Source organism: Salvelinus sp. IW2-2015, linkage group LG5 (genome assembly GCF_002910315.2).
Source record: "Salvelinus sp. IW2-2015 linkage group LG5, ASM291031v2, whole genome shotgun sequence".
Taxonomy (NCBI): domain Eukaryota; kingdom Metazoa; phylum Chordata; class Actinopteri; order Salmoniformes; family Salmonidae; genus Salvelinus; species Salvelinus sp. IW2-2015.
The window spans coordinates 18,214,586-18,228,217 of record NC_036844.1 but is presented as its reverse complement, the minus strand read 5'-3'; the positions used below and the strand labels follow the sequence as shown (position 1 = coordinate 18,228,217).

Sequence of the window (13,632 nt, the reverse complement as noted above, 5' to 3'; positions counted from 1 at the left end):
AATCTATGTTGTTTTGCATTGTTGCAGTACAATCTGCAGGGAATGAAAGAGGTGACTGCACCATAGAGATAGAGAACTCTGTATATGTGCCATTGAGGCTATCTCCATTTTGAAGTAGTACATTTTCTTTTTCAAGACTGGCTGATCCCTCCTGATGAGCCGGTTGGACATGACTCCAACAGGGTCACCAAGAGGGATCAGCCAATGAAACTGGAAGTCCCACCCAGTTGACTACATTAACATCAAGGAAGCCCTCAATGGCGCGCCCCTGCTAGCATGGCCTTTTGGCCACTAGAGGCCTCTATCATTCTCCATTGACCGCACATATTTTTCTAAATGCAACCAAAGTCGTTTAAAACGAATGCAGAAATTTGTCCAACTTGTTAGACCTTAGTGACTAACCCCAAACACTCAACAATATCTCTTGGCAAGAGTTATCAATCATAATTCCCCAGAGGAATGCAACTGAGACAGTTCTGTGCTACTTGTTGCCAGTGAGTGTGTTGTCATAACACATCCATAGTTACTCATTTTTTTCTGACACTGCAGCATAAAAGGAATGTTATACTGTGATATGGATTTGTGAAAGTTAAATTACTCTCTGCAACAATGTTTTGGCTGTGTATGAAGGGTTGCCCATTCATTAAAACAAATAATCTTATTCTCGCTTATAAACTGTTAAAATATGTAGAACATTGTTTGCACATACCAATGCTTGAGGAAAGAAATAAGGAGACATTATTGATTCATTCATTTATACAATATAGGATATGTTGTTTTTCTAGAGTATATTTAAAAACCGTTTCAAAATAGGGGAATAACTAGATAGTGGCACTTGTTATTAAATAAGTGTCTTTTACAAATGTTAAATATTTGAGGATGTTGTGGAAACAACAGTTAAACATTCCCTTATGTTTCCAGCATGAAAACAAATACATTCAAAAATGACATTGAAATACAGTATGACATTTGATTTTGTGACTAGGTGGACAAATCATATGAAAGAGAAAACATTCACAAACTATCGCAAAGCTGTTGCGTTTTGGTGCCTTTGGCTTTTTCACATTCACTAAGAATTAAACAATATATAACAAACACAGAAATTGACTTATTAAAAAATTTACTGAATGTTAGTTCTGGTGTATGAACAATTGGCAACATTTCCCAGTATGTCACATTCATTTACACATTCCAATCGCAATTCCCATTTTTGTATAAGATGACTTGGTTTTGTTGCATAGTGCAGCACAACAATGCATACTGATGGGTAGCCTTGGCAATAATTACATGTATTTTATGCATAATCTTTTCATACGCTTTCTGCATAGGCCATGTTACACAATTATTACAATACTTTCTATACCTAAAATGTCACAAAAGGAACTGAATCTTAAGTGCTAACAAAAACGTAACATATATTCTGTTCAACTCAGTATTGAATGACAACGGGCAAAAAAGCTCTGAGGTTAATCTTAAGACTGAACATTGAAAAGTGCATCACACTATACTCTGTCAAGCTTTATTCAAAGTGACAGACAACTGTGCATTGCCATTCTTTCTGTAATAAACAAAAAAACTAAGATAAATGTTTTCTTGTAATGAAAATAGGCTCTCAATGCCAGGTATGCTGACACTGACCCAAATGTTCCCTGAATATGGCTAACAGCAAGAGCTACCTGGATACATGCCAAGCGGAGGTCTGAACATGAACAGGTGGGAACTGCATGCCAGTAGCAGCTAGGGGTATTCAACTCCAGTCCTGGAGGGAAACACTGTCTACTGGATCTCTCTTCTCCCTGATACAATGTAATTGACGGGCCGAGGAGTCCTAAGTCCCTCTAACTTAGGAGTTGAAAATAAAAAGATGACAATAGGGTTGAAAGAGAGGGGCATAGACAACTGTGGACTCTGGAAGACTGGAGTTGAGTAACCCTGCTGTGTTAGCTTCACAGTGATGTTAGTAGAGTGATCAGCAGAGGCTTCAGCTGGCCTGGGAGGAAGTCCTGTCTGGGTCAACAGGTGAACTTCCTGGTAGAGCTAACCTGTCCAGGCCAGGCTACAGGATGGATATGGTCCTTATTAGTCGTGCTTCTTTCCTATGACCGTAGGAAGTCCACTCCCCTGTGGAGCATAGAGACAGAGAAGGGCTTTAGGGTTTGAGGATAGCAAGGATGGGACCTCACCTCAGACACTGTGAAGACCATTACAATTTACAAAGCCACTCATGAACCCAGAGTTCCATATGTTGAAAGAATAAAGGGGGGAACATTTGTTAATAAAGTTTCCTGGCTCCTTACAGCCATTACCAAGTGCATATAGGCCTATAGATATGGATTTAACTATGCACTCACTGCGAATGGCCGCACTAGGTGGGTGAATACACAACAAATTGGCCAGCGTTGATTTTTCAGTGTAACATTTCTAGTTTTGATTAAGGGGTTAAATTCACTCTCACTTTGTAGTGTTAAACAGTCCCATCATTATCATATTTCCCAGCATGCTCTACTGCAGCTAGATTGTTTTTAATATCTGGGATTTTGTAGGTACATTGATTGATTGGTTAATCTGATGCTGCACAAAGATGAATAACATACATTTTTCTAACTAATCCAATCAGTTAGATAGATTTATTGCACCCGTTACTGAAATGGTTGTTCCAGTTTAAATGGTTTAGGTAGTCTTTTTTATCAAGTTTCCTAACCCTGACTGTCATTCTGAATGCAGGTGAATAAAAATTCCAACTGTTGGATATCCTAACTCTAGATGGATTCCAATAGGAATTACGCATCACTTTGCAAGCCAGCAAAATGTGACTTGCAGGCCTGATGTGGCCTGTAATCCAGGAATTTCCTAAAACTGTTAGGGTAAAATTAGGCCATCGGAGTAAGGCTTTATGATATACAGTTGAAGTCGGAAGATTACATACACTAGGTTGGAGTCATTAAAACTTGTTTTTCAATCACTCCACAAATTTCTTGTTAACAAACTATAGTTTTGGCAAGTCGGTTAGGACATCTACTTTGTGCATGACACAAGTAATTTTTCCAACAATTTTTTACAGACAGATTATTTCACTGTGTCACAATTCCAGTGGGTCAGAAATGTACATATACTAAGTTGACTGTGCCTTTAAACAGCTTGGAAAATTCCAGAAAATGATGTCATGGCTTTAGAAGCTTCTGATAGGCTAATTGACATCATTTGAGTCAATTGGAGGTGTACCTGTGGATGTATTTCAAGGCCTACCTTCAAACTCAGTGCCTCTATGCTTGACATCATGGGAAAAGCAAAAGAAAATCAGCCAAGAACTAAGAAAAGAAAATTGTAGACCTCAACAAGTCTGGTTCATGCTTGGGAGCAATTTCCAAACTCCTGAAGGTACCAAGTTCATCTGTACAAACAATAGTATGCAAGTATAAATACCACGGGACCACGCAGCCGTCATACCGCTCAGGAAGGAGATGCGTTCTGATCCTAGAGATAAACATACTTTGGTGCGAAAAGTGCAAATAAATCCCAGAACAGCAGCAAAGGACCTTGTGAAGATGCTGGAGGAAACAGGTACAAAATTATCTATATCCACAGTAAAACGAGTCCTATATCGACATAACCTGAAAGGCCGCTCAGCAAAGAAGAAGCCACTGCTCCAAAACCACCATTAAAAAAAGCCAGACTACAGTTTGCAACTGCACATGGGGACAATGATCGTACTTTTTGGAGAAATGTCCTCTGGTCTGATGAAACAAAATTAGAACTGTTTGGCCATAATGACCTTCGTTATGTTTAGAGGAAAAAGGGGGAGGCCTGCAAGCCGAAGAACACCATCCCAACCATGAAGCACGGGGGTGGCAGCATCATGTTGTGGGGGTGCTTTACTGCAGGAGGGACCTCACAAAATAGATGGCATCATGAGGACGGAAAATTATGTGGATATATTGAAGCAACATCTCAAGACATCAGTCAGGAAGTTAAAGCTTGGTCGCAAATGGGTCTTCCAAATGGACAATGACCCCAAGCATACTTCCAAAGTTGTGGCAAAATGGCTTAAGAACAACAAAGTRAAGGTATTGGAGTGGCCATCACAAAGCCCTGACCTCAATCCCATGGAACATTTGTGGGCAGAACTGAAAAAGCGTGTGCGAGCAAGGAGGCCTACAAACCTGACTCAGTTACACCAACTCTGTCAGGAGGAATGAGCCAAAATTCACCCAGCTTATTGTGGGAAGCTTGTGGAAGGCTACCCGAAACGTTTGACTCAAGTTAAACAATTTAAAAGGCAATGCTACCAAATACTAATTGAGTGCATGTAAACTTCTGACCCACTGGGAATGTGATGAAAGAAATAAAAGCTGAAATAACTCATTCTCTCTACTATTATTCTGACATTTCACATTCTTAAAATAAAGTGGTGATCCTAACTGACCTAAGACAGGGAATTTTTACTAGGATAAATTTCAGAAATTGTGAAACTGAGTTTAAATGTATTTGGCTAAGGTGTATGTAAACTTCCGACTTCAACTGTAGGTAATGCAACATTTACTGTGTAGGTTGTATCTCAAAGCCATGCAAGATCAAGATACTCCGGTTGTAAAACAGTGGAGCCAATACAGGGAGTTGGAATTTCTCTGCTTTTCAGCAGAGAAGCCGGTTGCTTTCAAAACAGTGTTTTTCCCACAATCGCATGTTGTCTGCTGTTCTAACTGCTATTCGTGACAGCCGTGCAACTCCACAATCAGCTGTTTGAGAAAAGCTGTGGGCTGCCCAAATTGCAGGTTTCCCGACAGAACAAATTGCATTCAAGTGATAAAACAAAACAGCATTTTTTTTTTAGGAAGCCAATGACCTGTAATTTCTAAATAAATGTAATGCATATCAGAGGTGGGGAAGTCCAAAGGGATGGTGGAAGCAGAGAGGGGGAATCCCTCCCATCCCCCTACAAACTGAACCCTGAATATACCTCTTCAATGACACCTCATGGATTGAGATAAATAAGAATGGTGGCTACACATCTAACATTACATAAAGTAGGCTACCAAGCCTTAAAAAATCTATGACAGAAGCAAAGGTATGTGACTCGTAATATGACACTTAAATTGATACATACATTTAAAAAAAGGTCATGTTAACTAAGATAATGTGGGAATTTTTCATCTCAATGGGCTGGTGCACACACACACACACAGGCAGGCTGAGACATTTTACTGCAAACTAATACCTTGGCAAACTTGGGCCATAAACATTGAATTGCAAACGTCCCTAAGTACACACTCTTCCCCCCTCTCACTCGCAGAGGTTCTCTCGCTCTACCTCCTTTCTTTCTCACACACGTTTATCATGCTCTCTCTCTCTCGAACATACACAGTCCTTCACTGTCTCTCTGACACATACACTGAGTGTACAAAACATTAAGAACACCTTCCTAATATTGAGTTGGGTCATGGACTCTACAAGGTGTTGAAAGCGTTCCACAGAGATGCTGGCCCATGTTGTCGCCAATGCTTCCCACAGTTATGTGAAGTTGGCTAGATGTCCTTTGGGTGGTGGACCATTCTTGATACACACGTGAAACTGTTGAGTGTGAAAAACACAGCAGCGTTGCAGTTCTTGACACAAACCGGTGCGCCTGGCACCTACTACCATACCCCGTTCAAAGGCACTTAAATATTTTGTCTTACCCATTCACCCTCTGAATGGCAAACATACACAATCCATGTAAATTTCACCTGGATTCATTATGTTTTGTACACTCAGTGTATATCTGGCACACATGTACACACACACTAACCCCCCACCAACACACACACACTGACCTGTCGATAGGGTGGATGATGAAGGGAATGGTGGAGAGGCCGATGGCCATGGTGGTCCACTTGCGTACGGAGAGGGGCAGGTGCGTGGTTCTTCCTAGGAGGTAGAGAGAGGCAGCACACACACGGTTGATGGTGAAGCCTGGGATAGCGACCGAAGCCAGGGCATGCCATACAAAACGTGTCCACCACCGCTGCAGCTACCTTGGTTCTCTTCCCTGGGTTGTCACCATGCTCCTACAGAACAGGGAGAGACAAAGACAGGATTATGACATTGTATGCTTCAGACCACTATGTTTCAGTGTGGGAATTGAGTTTTGTTCTATGAAACATGCTCTATGGATTTTCTGGAAACGTTCCATTTTCCTTTGGCATGTGTTGAAAAAGACGATGTCATTTGGCAGTATTCAGAGAGTGTTTTCTTCGTGTTTGGAATCTCAAGTTCATAATATAAATGCTTCACAGGGCAATAACTGAAAAGGTTGAATACATTCCATGACCCCTTACAATAATGGTAGTGTACATCAATATAAATGAAGACATGGGGTATGAATGAAAGGGGATACCTAGTCAGTTGCACAACCGAATGCATTCAACCAAAATGTATATTCCGCATTTAATCCAACCCCTCGGAATCAGAGAGGTGCAGGGGGGTGCCTTAAATTGACGTCAACGTTGGGGGTTAACTGCCTTGCTCAAGGGCAGAACGGCAGATTTTCCACCTTGCCGGCTTGGGGATTTGAACCAGCAACCCTTCGGTTACTGGCCCAACGCTCTTAACTGCTAGTTTACCTGCCGCCCCATGAGACCATAAAGCTTTGCTTTTACAAAAAGTCCTTCCTTACCACAGCAGCCTTCTTCCCCTTGTCCAAAGCATCCGCGGAAACATACACGGTGGCAACCGCATGTGGCCCATACAGCGCTCACTGGCACCAGGGCACCGAAGGCCTCCCCCACCTCATTGGCATAGCCTGTCGGCACAAGATTACATGCCAGGGTAAGATACGAGCGCAATAAGGCTTTAACTGCCTCGCTGTTGTGAGAGACCTCTACACAAATCATAGCCAACCCTCACCGGAGGAGAGTTGGGGAGGTAAAACATAATGTATTAGAATAATAATTCAAATTTCCCTCTTGGACCTCTGCCATATAAAGGGGGGTACATTAATATAGACTTTTGTTCAGTGTTCTGCTTAGCAGCAATAACCCCCGACACAACTCTTTCCCTAGAATGGGCGGTGACCTTTGGAGCAATATGCACCGTCTGCTCCAACAGGGTTGGAATGACTAATAATGCCCTTGGTCTGTCATTAGAACGCAGCTGTTGGCTGCTGCTGAACTGTACTGCCACCCTGTGGGCAAACATTAGGCTCACGTTAGATCTGTAGGCCTTTTTTATTTAATTAGGTAAGTCAGTTAAGAACAAATTCTTATTATTACAACTACCCCAGCCAAACCCTAACCCCGACGACGCTGGGCCAATTGTGCACCACCCTATGGGACTCCCAATCACAGCGTTTTATGATACAGCCTGCAATCGAACCAGGGTCTGTAGTGCCTTAGACCCCTGCGCCACTTGGGAGCCCGGGAAGTGTTGTGGTGTCTCTTGTTGTGATGTGTGTTTCGTCCTATATTTTTATTTTATTTTTGCCTTTTGGTAGGCTGTCATTGTAAATAAGAATTTGACTTTAACAGACTTGCCTAGTTAAATAAAACAAATTAAAAAATAGCAACAGCACAACTGCATTATTGGTTAAGGGCTTGTAAGTAAGCACCTGCTGTTGTATTCGGCACAAAATACAATTGACATATACAATTTGATTTTAAATACAACAGCAAACAAAGCAGAATGTCGTCCACACGAATGACACAGCGCCCCCCGTGGATATCTATGGCAAGACATAACTCACCACGTTAAGTCAAAATCGTGCCAGTCAAACAGATCAAGAAATAAACATGTGCCCTTTATAACGCCACCGTGTGGTTGATATGAATGTTCTCGCATATGTTGAGTCTTGACAGTGTTTGCAACGTGTACCAAGTTGAGTTACAATCCGAATATCCTTGACTGATTTATATGCATTTATGTGGCAGACCACACAACTGTTTATTAGGTACTAGTCTGGAAAATATTGCAGAGAGACCTGTGGTCTGCCAGATAACATATGAAAGTTCATACAACTCGGTAATTCGGTGCCAGAATATTAGCAGTTTAAGTTTTTGTCCCCAAACGAAATTCAAAATGGCGGAAATCAGTGCAAGTTTGCCGGGTCGCTATGCCAAGACTCACCCAAATTTCGTCAAAATCGGACCAGTGCTGTCTTGAGATATCGCGTGTGAGCAATTTACGAACAGACCCCTCCCCGATTTAATGGTCGATAGCCACATGGTACACAAGGCAATGCAAACTAATGACGTCGTTGATTCTAGTAGTTACCCGATATGTCTCAACAACCTGTTAATTTGTGTCGTTTGAACAGGTTATACTTGTGATATACCTGGAGTTACATTAAATGGGATAGGGGCTAACTTTTAAAAATAGCTACTTTTGAGCGAGAATCAGTCAAACCTTCGTAAATTCGTTCTCGCTATCTACTCCAATTTCAGAGCACTTTCGCCTGAGTTTGCAGGGCGCAGAATTGATGAATTTACGAACGCTCAGCCTCAACACCGACTGAATTATGGCCGTTGTCAGTAAACATCGGCAAAAAAAGCGTAATTAAATCGTTGCCAGCAGCACGGTAACCAACGTTCTGGATAACATGGAAATAGCCTAAACGGCTCTGCTCGGACGAGTAAAATGGACACAGATGTTCTCATTTGTGTCTGGAAGTAGCTAGCCAACGTTAGCCGGGAGCAACCCTACTCCTCCGCATAAGCGTCCAGTGTGCGTTCTGAATTTATAAAACGGACAATCTGACAATGCTCAGAATTTACGAACGCCAAGAGCACACTCTGGCACTCCAGATTTAATTTAAGAACATACCCCTAGTCATCATGACACATTGTGTTGACAGCCTATATATGCTAGTACTGTGAAAAGGAAAATAAATCAAATTGTATCAATATTGTACTCTGGGCTCCAATTGCGACCTTCCTGGTCGCATATGCTCAAAAACACTTCGCTGTACGACCTGGGATATTGATTTGATCAGTGTGCCTAGAAACATATTTACCCACATAATACATTGAATGGCAACATATTTGTGGTGTTGGAAATAAGCAGTTGTTCAATTTAGTGTTTTGTGTCCGACGCGCTCCGGTTGTTGTTACATTTTTATAATATTTGGCCGGAGAGATGGTTCTATAAATTGAGAGAGTTTACAGGAAATTCAACGACCCTCGGAGGACAGTGGAATTTGATAAGACTGCTTCTTTAAAGGGCGACTGTAATTCCTGATGTTTTTTTTACTTCCTGAGTTGGTTAATTAAAAATGCTATTGGCCATGACTGAGTTGTTTTCAGTTGTGTGTTCGCAGGTGGGACGAGTTAGCCAAATAATTTCGCCATAACTTCAGCCAGCTGGTGTGCAACCGTGGAAATGTTGGTTTGCCTTTGGATAGCCTATCTCTGGGGTTAGTTAGGGAGTGTCAATAAATGGCACAATGTAAATTAGTCTATTTTAATGTTGCAAACCTTTTAAATTTTCTCATTAAATGCTTTCAATATTTGTTAATTAATTTCTACAATTTATAGTTGGTTTGAGGTTTAAGTCATTGGCATTTGGAGCTATTGGAATTTTAACATATTGTCCCATGTACATTGTGTAATTTACTGATGGTCCCAAACTAGCCCCATAGGGATATCTGAAGTTAACCCAAATTGACCATAGGCATTACGATTGGGTCACATGTAGCTGCACTCTGAATTGATTATTACTTGTGTGCTGCCAGCAGTGGGCAGGATTTAAACAAACCCAAACTTAATTCACATTGTTATGCAGTTATGACCACAAGTCTCACAAAACTACATGTTTTGGATGAGATTGACTTTATGACCAATTATCCTATTTGCAATTTTGACAGTAGAATAAAATGTTTGACGGAAAATGTACGGAAAATGCCGCCGCTGCTTCCTGTCTGAAAAGTCCTTAAGGGCCAAAATTGTTTTTTTTTACTAAAAACAAGAATCACTTTTATCAACTTCCACTGTCCTCAAAGAGTTGCTGAATTTTTCTCCTCAATTCATGCACCTTGGTTGGAGAGCGGGGTAGCAGCAGTGTTTACTTACCTTTACGCTTCACCTGTGAGAACCATAAGAACGGGCAAGTCTGACTCAACTCCATCCATAGAGTTGAGCTCAGACTAGAGTTTGTATTTCAGCAAACCAAAAAATACATGCAACAACAAACGTAGATACACAGTTACGGTTTAAGATTTGAATGGTTTTAAGTATCGACTGCATAGCGATTCAAGGGTGTCTGAGGTTCATCTCAACTCTAGTCTGCGCTCAACTCTGTGGATTAAGTTGAGTACTTGGCTACTTCCGTCATGGTTGCACCTTTACAATTTAAAAAAATGTATTATTATTTCACCTTTATTTAACCAGGTAGGCTAGTTGAGAACAAGTTCTCATTTACAACTGCGACCTGGCCAAGATAAAGCAAAGCAGTTCGACACATACAACAACACAGAGTTAGACATGGAATAAACAAACATACAGTCAATAATACAGTAGAAAAAGTCTATATACAGTGTGTGCAAATGAGGTAAGATAAGGGAGGTAAGGCAATAAATAGGCCATAGTGGCAAAGTAATTACAATATAGCAATTAAACACTAGAGTGATAGATGTGCAGAAGATGAATGTGCAAGTAGAGATACTGGGGTGCAAAGGAGCAAAATAAATACACTATGGGGATGAGGTAGTTGGATGGGCTATGTACAGGTGCAGTGACCTGTGAGCTGCTCTGACAGCTAGTGCTTAAAGTTAGTGAGGGAGATATGAGTCTCCAGCTTCAGTGATTTTTGCAGTTCGTTCCAGTCATTGGCAGCAGAAAACTGGAAGGAAAGGCAGCCAAAGGAGGAATTGGCTTTGGGGGTGACCAGTGAAATATACCTGCTGGAGCACGTGCTACGGGTGAGTGCTGCTATGGTGACCAGTGAGCTGAGATAAGGCGGGGCTTTACCTAGCAAAGACTTGTAGATGGCCTGGAGCCAGTGGGTTTAGCGACGAGTATGAAGTGAGGGCCAGCCAACGAGAGCGTACAGGTCACAGTGGTGGGTAGTATTTGGGGCTTTGGTGACAAAACGGATGGCACTGTGATAGACTGCATCCAATTTGTTGAGTAGAGTGTTGGAGGCTATTTTGTAAATTACATCACCGAAGTCGAGGATCGGTAGGATAGTCAGTTTTACGAGGGTATGTTTGGCAGCATGAGTGAAGGATGCTTTGTTGCGAAATAGGAAGCCGATTCTAGATTTAATTTTGGTTTGGAGATGCTTAATGTGAGTCTGGAAGCAGAGTTTAGTCTAACCAGACACCTAGGTATTTGTAGTTGTCCACATATCCACAAGTCAGAACCGTCCAGAGTAGTGATGCTGGACGGGCGGGCAGGTGCAGGCAGCGATCGGTTGAAGTGTATGCATTTAGTTTTACTTGCATTTGGAGGCCACGGAAGGAGAGTTGTATGGCATTGAAGCTTGTCTGGAGGTTAGATAACACAGTGTCCAAAGAAGGGCCAGAAGTATACAGAATGGTGTCGTCTACGTAGAGGTGGATCAGAGAATCACCAGCAGCAAGAGCGACATCATTGATATATACAGAGAAGAGAGTTGGCCCGAGAATTGAACCCTGTGGCACCCCCATAGAGACGGCCAGAGGTCCGAACAACATATTTGACACACTGAACTCTATCAGAGAAGTAGTTGGTGAACCAGGCGAGGCAGTCATTTGAGAAACCAAGGCTGTTGAGTGTGCCGATAAGAATGTGGTGATTGACAGAGTCGAAAGCCTTGGCCAGGTTGATGAATACGGCTGCACGGTATTGTCTCTTATCGATGACGGTTATGATATCGTTTAGGACCTTGAGCGTGGCTGAGGTGCACCCATGACCAGTCCTGAAACCAGATTGCATAGCGGAGAAGGTACGGTGGGATTCGAAATGGTCGGTAATCTGTTTGTTAACTTGGCTTTCGAAGACCTTAGATGCAATGCAGAAAACTAGGCTAGGCAAACTGTTCAAAAGTTATGATTCATATTACTGGAGCTACATTTTTGGTGCATCACATTTTGTAATTTCATAAACCATGTCGTGGGCCGTGTTAAACTAGCCTCCTAATGGGCCGCTAACTATTTGTTGACCTGGTACCTTGTCCAGTCATGTAGCTGTCTAACAACCTGGTCATGTGACCAATGGCCAATAGGCTATGGTTTAAGATGGTTTTGGAAGAAAGGAAAGGAGCTGGATAGCTACTCCAGGAGATGTGCTTAGGCCTAATCTCCTTCTCTGGTGTTCCTATACTGTTTGGTGCTGGGAGTACCAGTAAATTTGGAGCACCAGTGCTAGAACTTGGGAGCACCAGAGCTATATCCTGGGTACCCCAGTCTGTTTTTTCTAACATTCTAGTACTTGCCACTCTTTGTCATGCCATGGTATCAAAAGGAGTTGGCATGATAGTATCTCACTAGCTTGAAATCTTGCCAATGGAGCTAGCAAACTGGTTTGTACGTTGTCAAGGAGAGCTGCCACAGGTGTTTGCGATCAGAGGACCACTGGTTTGAGCCTGGTAAGGGGACAGGGACCACTGGGACCAGACTACCAGTGCTACCAAAGAAAATGAGAATTTAGAGCACTGCTTATAGCCTTCTTCTCCTAACACACTGGCAGCACTAAAAAAATCTTTCAATGCACACAGCAGCCATTCGCTATCTTTCTTATCAGGTGAACAGAGTCCAATTCTGCCACTTCAGTTCATCTTTACCTGGAACAGGTTATGGTACTCATTATGCCAGAACAGTACATTCTGAGCACAAATGACATATTCTGTAACACTGTATCTGTCATTTCCCTTTTTCAACTACCACACAGGCTACTGAATGTGTTTTACAATACACTGATCGACAATTGATTGGTGGTGTAATAACTTCATGAAGACGCTTCATTTGCTAAACATGAAGCTCTAGTTATAGGCTAGATGTTTATGTGGCTACATAAGGAGGCTCCAGAGCCGTTTGTGCTTCTGAGATAATAAGTAAATCAAATCAAAGTGCTTTATTGGCACAATCAAACAACCTGCATGAAAACAGCTAAGATAAGATCAAGTCTATGTCCCAGAGCTGCATTCTTGATATCATCTACTGTCTGTCTCTGTCTGTCTGTCTGTGCCTTGGTATAGTAAACAGAGTTGTCTACTACTACTAGTACTGCTCCAGCACATCTACAGGATAAAGGTTTCAGATATCCTGCTGTAACACACAACTTCAGCTCAGCAAAGGGGAGAGGTGTGTGTGTGTGTGAGTGACAGAGATAGAGAAAGACACAGTTTTATTAGAATGACGCCGGAAGAGATGGATGCCGTTTTAAGGGGTTCTAACCAATTGGGCTGTTTTATGCGTGTTTATTTGCATTGTTTGTAACTTATTTTGTACATAATGTTTCTATAAAAATAAAGAGTCAAACACTCCAATAGTTTATATATGGGGAGTTTATATATGGAGTGTGCGACTCTCTTTATTTTTATAGTTTATAATTTATTTGCCATTAGTCAGCACCTCCACACAAAATAATTGTTCTGGGAGTGAGCCAGCTCATCTTTTTTATTGTACATAATGTTTCTGCCACCCTCTCTTATGACCGAAAAGAGCTTCTGGTTATCAGAACAGTG

At 41.8% G+C, this 13,632-nt stretch overlaps 1 pseudogene; it reads right to left on the bottom strand.

Annotated features, from left to right (window-relative positions):
* Positions 1 to 804: 804 nt before the first annotated feature.
* LOC111964524 (mitochondrial fission process protein 1-like) lies at positions 805 to 10,299 on the bottom strand (annotated as a pseudogene).
* Between the last annotated feature and the right edge of the window lie 3,333 nt (positions 10,300 to 13,632).